The following is a 14,197-nucleotide window of genomic DNA, read 5'->3' on the forward strand; positions in this document are numbered from 1 at the left end:
GATTAGATGGGGCACCCAGGGGCAATTGACAGACAGGGTGCCCGTGAGGAGTGGAGTCCGCCAGGGTTGCGTCATGGCGCCGACCCTCTTCTCTCTCTTTGTGAACGGAGTGGTGGACCATCTGAGAAAGGAGGAGGCAGACGCGCCAATCCTGGCGGGGGAAAAAACGCCCACTCTACTCTTCGCGGATGATACCATACTGATCTCTAAAACCCCCGTGGGCCTCCAAAAGCTCTTGCACCATTTTAGCACCTTTTGGACGGATAGAGGACTTACCATTAACACCTCCAAAACTAAGCTTATGGCCCTCTCACCCTCCAAAAGATTCAAGAATAATTTCACGCTCAATGGGGCACCTCTGGAGCTGGTAGATTCCTTCGACTATCTGGGGGTTCGGGTAAATAGTCGGATGAATTGGAAGGATCACCTGGCCAAAATGTTACTCAGCCACAAAAGAGTGTCAGGGGTGACCTTGAGAGAACATCGGGAGTCGGTGAGTAAACCTGTGGCACCGGCTCTGGCAATCTATGAGGGACAGATTCTACCGGCCGACCAATATGGCTCCGAGCTGTGGGGGTTCGAGAATGTCTCGGAGTTAGTCTCAGCCGAAAATAAGTTTTTGAGGGATCTGGTGGCTCTCCCAGTCTCTACCCCGCTAATCCCCTTACGGCTAGATTTGGGCAGAAGCTCCTTTAAAGACTTAGTATGGCTGCGCCCATTACTATTTTGGGTCCGGCTGAGAAGGACTAGTGAGCTCACTAACTATGCTGCTGTTTTAGACGAACTTATTTTGCTCAATACCAGTAATAAGATTAGGTGGTTGAGCAACTTGAGGCAGTTGGTTGTGCAACTGGGCCTGAGTGATGCATGGGCGAGCCAAATGCCACCCCCTAAACTAGTGATCAAGAAACTGTACTGGAATTGGGTTCAGGCAGAGGCAATACGTAGTGGCGCAGGGGGCTTGCTCACGGAGCGGTTCTTAGAGTTTAAATGGTCAAGAAAATTGGAACCTTTCCTTGACCTTATATCAGAGCCTCTGGATAGAGCACTTTATTTAAAACTCTGGTTTGGGACCCTCCGGGTGCATGATTTTACCTCGGGGTGGACCAACGCTGGTGGTCCACCGAACACCTGCCCCGGCTGCGCTGCCCCAAATGAGTCTGTGGCGCACTTCCTTTTTGCTTGTCCCGCATATAAAGTTGCCAGGAAGGTTTGGTTAAAACCATTATGTATGGGGCTGGGTCTCAGATGCCACAAAATGGCCCTACGAGTTCTTTGCACTGACACGTCCTCCATTGCTATGGTATGCGGGGTAGCTAAATATTTGGGTAGTGCATGGCTGACACGTATGAGGAGGATGAAGCCCCACCCCGCCTAACAGCCAGCCGGTTCTCGGGTAGGATGTTTTGATGGGCTTTGGTATTGGTTTTAAATTGTATTCTATCATATGTAATAGTGCAGTCATGTGAGGTTACATGCATATACGGTTGTTGGGCCTTAGCTTATTTATGTGTACTGTATAAAATGCACACTTTTATGATGAAATTTTATTGAACTATGGTATTTACTTAATGTATCTCCAATTTTAAAATGTATCGTATAAATTGTATACTTTTATGGTGAAATTTTTTACCGAATAAAGTTATTTCAACGGTATTTCAATTTGTTGTGGGTTGGAAAAAACTGACATAACAGAACATTATCCTCAGTCAGATTGAATGCTTGATTGAGTCACTGTCACTGTCTGTGACTGGGGATAACATTTCATTGCCTGAAAAAACAGCATCGCTTTCATCATCGTTTACTGTACCATTGTCAATGACCTTGATGAAGTATAGACGGGGCACTAAGATCCTTCACCATGGAAGCTAACAGCATCGACGGCGACACAACAACAACTCTCACACCAAAGATATCATCTTCATCGACAAAGAAAATATTGTTGTCAACAAAATCATGTTCTTCAACGAGCAACCCTCTATCTTCAAAGATGGTATTGTCAAGATGGAAACCTCCTCCTTTGACACAGTTGACCTCTAGCTTCAAACAGAACTTTTAGTCCAGATGCAGTCCTACGCAGGCAATGGGCCTCATTTATGGGATTTTGGTGTAGGGCAGTGCATCAGGGCACCTTGCTTGGCAGCCCTATGCCAAAGTGAAATGGAAGGAATACATTGTATTTATGCAATACAGCACATTCCTGTACTTTCTCCGGCACTGGTGCTGTTTCAACCCCTGCACCCTTGCACCATGGTGTTGTCGGCTGGATTGTTTTTGTGCAAGATGGGGCACCTTCCTGTGCGAAATCAATTGTGAGAGACCTTTTTCTCCTTCTGTGTGTGCTGCAGATTGCAGCACAAATAGAAAAGGACAAAACTAGGAGAAATAAACATATTTCTCCTTGCTATATCTCACCCTGGGATGCGTACGGACTTGACGCTTCCCCAGTTTTACATGACTTTGTAAACCTGGGGCGCGCGTTAAATTCCATGGGTGTTGCACGGGAACAGCAGCCACACGCCCATGGAACATCTCTTGGGCTGCGATGCATCTATCGATGCAGCGATTGACGCTGTGTTAGCTTACTCATAGTTTATTAAGTCACTTAAAGCCACGCAGGGTGGCTTAACGTGACTTCGTAAATCTTTATGAGAGCCCTGAGTCACGCATGTACCACTTTACATGGAACAAGCCCCCATATATATATAGATTTTACATGCTAGTAATAGAGATGCTTAAAATAAATTTACCAATGAGAACAAATGAACTGCGTAAGAAATCCAACGACAGGATCAAAGCATATAACAAAACTGGAAACAATACAAACCATCTTATAAAGCACCTACATCTTCCTAACCCAGACTCGAACAGAGCCAGCGTTCTTGGGTGCAGTGTAAACGAACAGGTGTAGGCCAGGGACTCCATGGACCCCATGTCTGGTGCCCACGTCTGGTGCCCACGGACATGGAGGACAGGAGGTGGGATGCAGTCTGAAAGAGAGCTGGAGTGTGCCCTGCAGCAGCGATAAACAATCTAATGCAAGTGCATTCTTGATGAGATAGATAGACAATTTTGGAAAGACATTTACAGTTTTATGACAAAGAGGTTTATAAAGAAGAAGTCAAAAAAAATTCCAGAGAAGGCAAAATCACATCACATGCACTATCACATGAGGCTGAAAATGTGTTTGACACCACATTAAGACAGATGGCATCAGGGGCAGCTTTACGATATGTCCCTGGGTAAGCAGCACCGCCTTCCAACCAGAGGTGTACTCACAGGTCATTGGCGTGGTCTTCAATAGTCAACGTTTATATGGATCACACTTAGACGAAGCCTTACAAGCCGTTAAACTGATCCTGGCTTAGCAGTCATTTCAGCGGGAAATTCAAACACTTTCGTACTTATATGCAGCATTATTATAACTAGAACCAAAACACACAGGAAGCAAACAACACAGGAAAAACAGAGGCCCATCAGCTAACAAGGCCCATGAGAGGGGACAAAAGGCCCGATTCATAGAATGAACTTAAGACTCAATCCTAAACTTACTACTATCTTGGTACTCACAGAATGCACTTACTACTTTTGGTATTCACAGAATGCACTTACTACTTTTGGTATTTACAGAATGAACTTACTACTTTTGGTATTCACAGAAGTTAGGATTTTGTCTTAAGTTTGTCTTAAGACAAACTTAAGACAGACTTAAAACAGACTTAAGTTAGGATGTTGTCTGAAGTCTGTCTTAAGTATGTCTTAAGTCTGTCTTAAGTTTGTCTTAAGACAAACTTAAGACAAAATCCTAGCTTATGTGAATACCAAAAGTAGTAAGATCATTCTGTGAATGCCAAAAGTAGTAAGTGCATTCTGTGAATACCAAAATAGTAGTACGTTTAGGATTGAGTCTTAAGTTCATTCTGTGAATCGGGCCCGAAGAGTTTAACTATCATGCTACCTCCCTCAGCATCCATGCTGGTGGGAGGAACAGTGGGGGCTTTGGTGTCGTGTGTTTCCTTCATGGCTCATTGTAGTTTTCCCTATGTTAGCCTAATTGTGCATGCTGTAGACCACATTTTCCTTTGCACACTTTACTATATAAGCACGCTTGCCTTTGCGCCACGTTGTATTTTCACACAGAACCTGCATATTATTTCGCATTCTTTTCTTTTCCTGGTATTTAGTCTACACGCCACACACAAGGTCAAACATTAATGGCCCCTGCTATTTACTTCGGTCAGGCAGTAGCACCTAGACATAGCACGAGAATGCACCTGTTGGTTATGAGCACACATGTCTTGTCAAATATATGAGCACTGGTATCCGAAAAAATGTGGAGTGAGAGTTCAGAGACAAGAGCACCGCATCCACCGAGATGTAGAGCGTTCATCTGTGTATGCTAAGGTAGAGGGTCGGCCACTAAACCAAGATATCTTTGATATCATTTACCATCAGTAGAACTGGAGGGTGGTTAGACAAATCTGTCTCATAGCATGACAGGGCTTTTCATGGTATATGGTATATTGACCATTTTTAGTATGCATTTGCTTTCTAATTGTGGCACGAACACTGCATTTCAGAGAACAATACTTTAAATAAATATTCTAAACTTTCTTTGTGTCTCTTTTTTATCTTATTTTGGACAAGTGTGTGAGAGAGCGGAACGGGGTGTCCTAAGTGTTGTGTTCTGGGATGCAAATTCCCTTGCTTCTCTAGTAGGGTTAGGAGGGAAAGTGAGGCACAACAGCTAGTCCGAGTCTGACTTATAGATACTGAGGTGGTACGATGACTCAACACCTACATACTGATGTGCTACGGTCCCAGGCATATATCTGTTCCTGAGCAGAATCCCTGCAACAGCGGGAAAAGTTGGGGCCATGGTAATCATCAGGCAATTCTTGGATTAGTTGAGGGAGTTCTTGCACACTCTATGAGTTCTGAGACTCAGGGCACCAACTACTACTGTTGAAAGTGGGTGATGGTATTCGGTTGCCTACCACCATTGTCAGTGACAGTCCTTAATGCAAATGTAACTGCAGGACCTTTAACAAATAAGAGAGTGGAAAACTGGTTCATGGTCAGCAGTTCATAGCAGTTAATGGCAGTTCGGGCTGGACTGTTCCCATGAGGCACAGGGTCAAGGCTGATTTGCAGATGGCCATGTCTGACTGGGGTGGTGTGGAGTGCAAAAAAAACGATGCATTAAGGCCCAGATCTCTGTACTGGGGTGAATGTATGACATTGTTCTGCATTCTGTCCATCAAGTGTTGGTTTTGCATAGCAGTTAATGGCCACCAGCCAAGGGGCTGAGATGAGAGCACTTAGGCTAGCATCACAGTGGGGAAGTTAAATGCAGGTGAGCTTCAAACACCAGCTGAGGGTTTTCCAAGATGCAGGTTAATGCTCCAAGTTCAAGGCCTCACAGCTGGTGATGGTCCATGAAGGGATCTAGCCAGGGGCCACAATGCAGTCCCTCCTGCTATCTTTGTGTTGCTGTTACTTCTTGTTTTTCAGTAATCTCGCTGGGACACCAGTTTCTTTGGGTGAAGGGAGACCTCAGACTGTGGTCTGAATTAGCAGTGCTATGCAGCGCACAAGTCACTAAAAAAGAAGTGGGAGGACTAACCAAGTTAGGCAGTATGCAAGTGATATTACGGTGCATGGCATCGCATGTGATGTCACAGGAAGTGGCATCACTGCCCGTGACCTCACAAGAAGTGACATCACAAGAAGGGAAATCAGATCTTAGGAGCTTCCACATTAGCAGGCCCACCATGAGTAGAGTTGATTGCATTACAAGATTTAACAAATGAAAGCTAATCAGTACTTAACCTCTACCGCGCTACCGCGTTTTCCCGCTGTGTGCTGATTTTTGAAAATCGCGCTGTGTATGACAAAGCCAGCTCGTCATCCGCGTAGCGCAGGTAACGCCCATGACGAGCTGGCTTTGTCATCAGCGCCGAAGGGGTTAAGTGTAGGATTTGAGTTCCCTGCCTCATGGAATTAACAGCTCTGCAAAGAGAGGTAGATAGGTAAGTGCTTTTAACAGTTTTACTTGCGGTTCATAAATGGCAGTCCTAATATAGCAGGTTGGGCAATGAACCAGCTGCATCGAGGACCCGCGTGCAAGCTGCAAGGCGTGGGCTTAGCCAGGGCCATTGGGTTTGCATGATTCCACAGCTGCAGCTGTTTCCACATAATTATGGATTTGCTGCACCCTCCACATAATCCATCAACTGCTGCATAATCTAAAGATTTTAGAAAAAAAGCGTTTTTAAGCCGAAACAAACCAAAGGTTTCTAAAATATTAGGTGCCACATGTCCTTGTGCAATGGAAGGTAATTCACACATATTGATTGGTCAGCTTTCATTTTCATTTATTGGTCTATCTTTTCCATTATCCACCGCCAGACCCCGGCTTGGGAGCGTTTCCTTCATTCATAAGTACCACCCGCAGAAGCAACACTTCACTGCTTGGCGGCGTGACGTCCAGCGATTACACATGCGGACGTCGATCCCTTTATATCCAAGGAACCTTTCAAACCCGATTCTCTGATATTCGTCGCGCCCTTTCAGCCCTGATGAGTCACAGGTTGTATCCTGTTGATGAAACACGTGTCGGCTGGCGTATGTCAAAACAAGACTAAGAAATAAAGACCAACACTGAACTTATCAACTGACCATTCTGAACTCATTAATGTTATTTGATGCTTCTCTTTGGCTATAACCATCGTATCACATGATACGGCTCTACCATACGTGTGCATAGTACCTGTGTGTAGTTTGTACAAGTGTCCAGGCATCTTTATGCTGGCTCACTTTTGAGAGGCTTTTAGGTTTCCCTCTATACTGTCTGCACCGGTATACACCTGTTACAACGCAATTTTTACTCCGCACTACCACTACAACGCTACCATTACAACGCATACCATTACAACGCATTGCGCTGGGGGGCGCTCTAGGATAGGGAATAAGTTTAATTTTCTATCCAACACCTTCCCTAGTGTCCACGGGGACTGGAGTTGGAATAGAAAATTATACTTACCACTATCCAGCACCTCTAAGCGCTATGCGTTGTAACGGTATTCGTTGTAAATACCGCGTTGTAATGGTATGCGGAGTAAAAGTATGCGTTGTAACGTCATACATCCGTCTGCACCGTTTAAACCTTCTTGAATTCTATCCATCATCACCACTCCGGCCAGCACTGTGTGAGCGCCGCATACTGTACAACCGAAACCTATAGCTGAACTCCCACCATCTTTCAGGTGTTTGTTGCTGCATTTGGATATTAAACTGGTACTATTGGTGACAGAATATTTCTAGACAATATTACCAGGAGTAGAAATGACAAAATAATGAAGTAATGCTATCACAAAATGCCACATTACACTGCATAATTTGCATTTTATTGCTACATAATTTAATCAACCCTGACGCATAATTTTGTCCTCCACTGCAGCATAATTCCAGTGGTCCTCGTTTAGAGCTTTTTTTTCTCAATATTTTGTTATTATATGACTGGTAAAAAGTGGTTCATTGGGCAGTCATCAAGACTTATTAGTACAGACAACCCAAAGCACAGAATTACAAAATTCTGACTTCATGTTTTCTTTCAGCCAAGCAGTGCTTAACTTGAGCCAGTGGTTTCTGGTGCTCAGCACCTACACTTAATTGTCGGCACTTATGACAGTCTGCCACATGGTGGTGCTGTTTGTCTAATTTAGAAAAGAGCACAAGAACAGTTGATTATTAATTCAATATAAATTAAACATGACTAACACCTAACGCCCAAGCCATTCGTATAGCTTTGGGGGCCTGGAATAGTCTGAATTTTAGAAATGTGATGATTAGAAGTTGTGTTGGTTCTGTCATTGACAGCGCTGGCAGGTGCATTGTGTGGTGCACGCTGCGGTGGCCTGCGGACGATAGTCCTATTTGCTTTTTTTTTACAAAATAAGTACTGCAGCCATGCACTCTTAACACTATGACTACCGGTAAGGCGGTGTGTAACTCCTACACCTTGTAACCCTATTTGCCTTCTGTAGCCCATCTTGTACATTGCTTTACATACTTGTGTAATTTATTGTCAATGTATAATGTATGCGATGTAAAGCGTTCTGACACCCTATATTCTATAGGTTTGCCCTCCATTAAATAGGCTTCTAGGTGTTAGGCCCAAGGTAGCCCCCAGCCAGGGTCCTACTGGAAGAAAAGGAGGGCTGATGGCCCCTTAAAATTGCCCTTTGTTTTTGACCGAGCTGGAATCTACCATAAGAAAGCCCCCTTGCTGCCTGCACTTTGCTGCTCAGAGTAGAAAGCAAACAATGTGAACGCACCGCTGAACAAGTACCGGTGGCAGCAAATTACATCGGGACACATTCAGTATATTTCAGTAGGGCCCAACTTTGTTGCAGGTTGAATGGTCTCCCTCCTAGGAAAACAGTGGTTGGACAATATCCACCCACGTGTATCCTCACTTGTGCCCCGGTGATACGCACCACCCAGCTCTCTACAACACCCTGGGCCTCATTTATGAGGCTGTGCGTCACTTTTACGGCCCCGGTGCGTCACTTTTTGTGACGCACCAGTGACGTAAAAAATGCGCCTTGTTGCGCCATATTTACAAAGTGACGCATCTAGGTAGATGCGTCACTTTGTAAACCCCTGCGCCACATTATACCTGCACCAGGTATAATGTATGCAAGTGGGGCGTATTGACGCAAGAAAGGGTTGTAGAAGTGACGCAGTGAAATCTATGAGATTGCACTGCGCCACTTCTAGGACACAAATGAGTCAATTTCTTAGGGGGCAGGGTTCCATCTGTGCAGACTTGCCCCCCCCTCTCTTTCACCTTCAAGAATAGAGTTAGGTCCAAGCTCGGTGCAGCAGGGGGCCCTTCCACCCTCGCTCCCTGTGCGCACCCAGAGTCAGAGAGGCCCTTCCACCCTCGCTCCCTGAGCGCACCCAGAGTCAGAGAGGTCCTTCCACCCTCGCTCCCTGTGCGCACCCAGAATCAGAGAGGCCCTTCCACCCTCTGACCCTGTGTGCATCCAGAGTCAGAGAGGCCCTTCCACCCTTGCTCCCTGTGCACACCGAGAGTCAGAGGCCCTTCCACCCTCGCTCCCTGTGCGCACCCAGAGTCAGAGAGGCCCTTCCACCCTCGCTCCCTGAGCGCACCCAGAGTCAGAGAGGTCCTTCCACCCTCGCTCCCTGTGCGCACCCAGAATCAGAGAGGCCCTTCCACCCTCTGACCCTGTGTGCATCCAGAGTCAGAGAGGCCCTTCCACCCTCGCTCCCTGTGCACACCGAGAGTCAGAGGCCCTTCCACCCTCGGCCCCTGTGCGCACCCAGAGTCAGAGAGGCCCTTCCACCCTCGCTCCCTGTGCGCACACAGAGTCAGAGAGGCCCTTCCACCCTCGGTCCCTGTGCGCACCCAGAGTCAGAGAGGCCCTTCCAACCTCGGTCCCTGTGCACACCAAGAGTCAGAGAGGCCCTTCCACCCTCGCTCGCTGTGCGCACCCAGAGTCAGAGAGGCCCTTCCACCCTCGCTCGCTGTGCGCACCCAGAGTCAGAGATGCCCTTCCACCCTCGCTCCCTGTGCGCACACAGAGTCAGAGAGGCCCTTCCACCCTCGGTCCCTGTGCGCACCCAGAGTCAGAGAGGCCCTTCCAACCTCGGTCCCTGTGCGCACCCAGAGTCAGAGAGGCCCTTCCACCCTCGCTCGCTGTGCGCACCCAGAGTCAGAGAGGCCCTTCCAACCTCGCTCCCTGTGCGCACCCAGAGTCAGAGAGGCCCTTCCACCCTCGCTCCCTGTGCGCACACAGAGTCAGAGAGGCCCTTCCACCCTCGGTCCCTGTGCGCACCCAGAGTCAGAGAGGCCCTTCCACCCTCGGTCCCTGTGCGCACCCAGAGTCAGAGAGGCCCTTCCACCCTCGCTCGCTGTGCGCACCCAGAGTCAGAGAGGCCCTTCCACCCTCGGTCCCTGTGCGCACCCAGAGTCAGAGAGGCCCTTCCACCCTCGGTCCCTGTGCGCACCCAGAGTCAGAGAGGCCCTTCCACCCTCGGTCCCTGTGCGCACACAGAGTCAGAGAGGCCCTTCCACCCTTTGTCCCTGTGCGCACCCAGAGTCAGAGAGGCCCTTCCACCCTCGCTCCCTGTGCGCACACAGAGTCAGAGATGCCCTTCCACCCTCGCTCCCTGTGCGCACACAGAGTCAGAGAGGCCCTTCCACCCTCGGTCCCTGTGCGCACCCAGAGTCAGAGAGGCCCTTCCAACCTCGCTCGCTGTGCGCACCCAGAGCCAGAGAGGCCCTTCCACCCTCGCTCCCTGTGCGCACCCACAGTCAGAGAGGCCCTTCCACCCTCGCTCGCTGTGCGCACCCAGAGCCAGAGAGGCCCTTCCAACCTCAGTCCCTGTGCGCACCCAGAGTCAGAGAGGCCCTTCCAACCTCGGTCCCTGTGCGCACCCAGAGTCAGAGAGGCCCTTCCACCCTCGCTCGCTGTGCGCACCCAGAGCCAGAGAGGCCCTTCCACCCTCGCTCCCTGTGCGCACCCACAGTCAGAGAGGCCCTTCCACCCTCGGTCCCTGTGCGCACCCAGAGTCAGAGAGGCCCTTCCAACCTCGGTCCCTGTGCGCACCCAGAGTCAGAGAGGCCCTTCCACCCTCGCTCGCTGTGCGCACCCAGAGCCAAAGAGGCCCTTCCAACCTCGCTCCCTGTGCGCACCCAGAGTCAGAGAGGCCCTTCCACCCTCGCTCCCTGTGCGCACCCAGAGTCAGAGAGGCCCTTCCACCCTCGCTCGCTGTGCGCACCCAGAGCCAGAGAGGCCCTTCCACCCTCGGCCCCTGTGCGCACCCAGAGTCAGAGAGGCCCTTCCACCCTCGCTCCCTGTGCGCACACAGAGTCAGAGAGGCCCTTCCACCCTCGGTCCCTGTGCGCACCCAGAGTCAGAGAGGCCCTTCCACCCTCGGTCCCTGTGCGCACCCAGAGTCAGAGAGGCCCTTCCACCCTCGCTCGCTGTGCGCACCCAGAGCCAGAGAGGCCCTTCCAACCTCGCTCCCTGTGCGCACCCAGAGTCAGAGAGGCCCTTCCACCCTCGCTCCCTGTGCGCACACAGAGTCAGAGAGGCCCTTCCACCCTCGGTCCCTGTGCGCACCCAGAGTCAGAGAGGCCCTTCCAACCTCGGTCCCTGTGCGCACCCAGAGTCAGAGAGGCCCTTCCACCCTCGCTCGCTGTGCGCACCCAGAGCCAGAGAGGCCCTTCCACCCTCGCTCCCTGTGCGCACCCACAGTCAGAGAGGCCCTTCCACCCTCGGTCCAGGTGCGCACACAGAGTCAGAGAGGCCCTTCCACCCTCGGTCCCTGTGCGCACCCAGAGTCAGAGAGGCCCTTCCACCCTCGGTCCCTGTGCGCACCCAGAGTCAGAGAGGCCCTTCCACCCTCGCTCCCTGTGCGCACCCAGAGTCAGAGAGGCCCTTCCACCCTCGCTCCCTGTGCGCACCCACAGTCAGAGAGGCCCTTCCACCCTCGGTCCAGGTGCGCACACAGAGTCAGAGAGGCCCTTCCACCCTCGGTCCCTGTGCGCACCCAGAGTCAGAGAGGCCCTTCCACCCTCGGTCCCTGTGCGCACCCAGAGTCAGAGAGGCCCTTCCACCCTCGGTCCCTGTGCGCACCCAGAGTCAGAGAGGCCCTTCCAACCTCGGTCCCTGTGCGCACCCAGAGTCAGAGAGGCCCTTCCACCCTCGCTCGCTGTGCGCACCCAGAGCCAGAGAGGCCCTTCCACCCTCGCTCCCTGTGCGCACCCACAGTCAGAGAGGCCCTTCCACCTTCGGTCCAGGTGCGCACACAGAGTCAGAGAGGCCCTTCCAACCTCAGTCCCTGTGCGCACACAGAGTCAGAGAGGCCCTTCCACCCTCGCTCGCTGTGCGCACCCAGAGCCAGAGAGGCCCTTCCACCCTCGCTCCCTGTGCGCACCCAGAGTCAGAGAGGCCCTTCCACCCTCGGTCCCTGTGCGCACCCAGAGTCAGAGAGGCCCTTCCACCCTCGCTCCCTGTGCGCACCCAGAGTCAGAGAGGCCCTTCCACCCTCGCTCGCTGTGCGCACCCAGAGCCAGAGAGGCCCTTCCACCCTCGCTCCCTGTGCGCACCCAGAGTCAGAGAGGCCCTTCCACCCTCGCTCGCTGTGCGCACCCAGAGCCAGAGAGGCCCTTCCACCCTCGCTCCCTGTGCGCACCCAGAGTCAGAGAGGCCCTTCCACCCTCGGTCCCTGTGCGCACCCAGAGTCAGAGAGGCCCTTCCACCCTCGGTCCCTGTGCGCACCCAGAGTCAGAGAGGCCCTTCCACCCTCGCTCCCTGTGCGCACCCAGAGTCAGAGAGGCCCTTCCACCCTTTGTCCCTGTGCGCACCCAGAGTCAGAGAGGCCCTTCCACCCTCGCTCCCTGTGCGCACCCACAGTCAGAGAGGCCCTTCCACCCTCGGTCCAGGTGCGCACACAGAGTCAGAGAGGCCCTTCCACCCTCGGTCCCTGTGCGCACCCAGAGTCAGAGAGGCCCTTCCACCCTCGGTCCCTGTGCGCACCCAGAGTCAGAGAGGCCCTTCCACCCTCGCTCCCTGTGCGCACCCAGAGTCAGAGAGGCCCTTCCACCCTCGCTCCCTGTGCGCACCCACAGTCAGAGAGGCCCTTCCACCCTCGGTCCAGGTGCGCACACAGAGTCAGAGAGGCCCTTCCACCCTCGGTCCCTGTGCGCACCCAGAGTCAGAGAGGCCCTTCCACCCTCGGTCCCTGTGCGCACCCAGAGTCAGAGAGGCCCTTCCACCCTCGGTCCCTGTGCGCACCCAGAGTCAGAGAGGCCCTTCCAACCTCGGTCCCTGTGCGCACCCAGAGTCAGAGAGGCCCTTCCACCCTCGCTCGCTGTGCGCACCCAGAGCCAGAGAGGCCCTTCCACCCTCGCTCCCTGTGCGCACCCACAGTCAGAGAGGCCCTTCCACCCTCGGTCCAGGTGCGCACACAGAGTCAGAGAGGCCCTTCCAACCTCAGTCCCTGTGCGCACACAGAGTCAGAGAGGCCCTTCCACCCTCGCTCGCTGTGCGCACCCAGAGCCAGAGAGGCCCTTCCACCCTCGCTCCCTGTGCGCACCCAGAGTCAGAGAGGCCCTTCCACCCTCGGTCCCTGTGCGCACCCAGAGTCAGAGAGGCCCTTCCACCCTCGCTCCCTGTGCGCACCCAGAGTCAGAGAGGCCCTTCCACCCTCGCTCGCTGTGCGCACCCAGAGCCAGAGAGGCCCTTCCACCCTCGCTCCCTGTGCGCACCCAGAGTCAGAGAGGCCCTTCCACCCTCGCTCGCTGTGCGCACCCAGAGCCAGAGAGGCCCTTCCACCCTCGCTCCCTGTGCGCACCCAGAGTCAGAGAGGCCCTTCCACCCTCGGTCCCTGTGCGCACCCAGAGTCAGAGAGGCCCTTCCACCCTCGGTCCCTGTGCGCACCCAGAGTCAGAGAGGCCCTTCCACCCTCGCTCCCTGTGCGCACCCAGAGTCAGAGAGGCCCTTCCACCCTTTGTCCCTGTGCGCACCCAGAGTCAGAGAGGCCCTTCCACCCTCGCTCCCTGTGCGCACCCACAGTCAGAGAGGCCCTTCCACCCTCGGTCCAGGTGCGCACACAGAGTCAGAGAGGCCCTTCCACCCTCGGTCCCTGTGCGCACCCAGAGTCAGAGAGGCCCTTCCACCCTCGGTCCAGGTGCGCACCCAGAGAGGCCCTTCCACCCTCGTTCCCTGTGGGCACCACAAGTCAGAGAGGCCCTTCCACCCTTTGTCCCTGTGCGCACCCAGAGTCAGAGAGGCCCTTCCACCCTCGCTCCCTGTGCGCACCCACAGTCAGAGAGGCCCTTCCACCCTCGCTCCCTGTGCGCACACAGAGTCAGAGAGGCCCTTCCACCCTCGCTCCCTGAGCGCACCCAGAGTCAGAGATGTCCTTCCACCCTCGCTCCCTGTGCGCACCCAGAATCAGAGAGGCCCTTCCACCCTCTGACCCTGTGTGCATCCAGAGTCAGAGAGGCCCTTCCACCCTTGCTCCCTGTGCACACCGAGAGTCAGAGGCCCTTCCACCCTCGCTCCCTGTGCGCACCCAGAGTCAGAGAGGCCCTTCCACCCTCGCTCCCTGAGCGCACCCAGAGTCAGAGAGGTCCTTCCACCCTCGCTCCCTGTGC

This window comes from Lissotriton helveticus, chromosome 8, assembly GCF_964261635.1.
Source record: "Lissotriton helveticus chromosome 8, aLisHel1.1, whole genome shotgun sequence".
NCBI classification, from domain to species: Eukaryota; Metazoa; Chordata; class Amphibia; order Caudata; family Salamandridae; genus Lissotriton; species Lissotriton helveticus.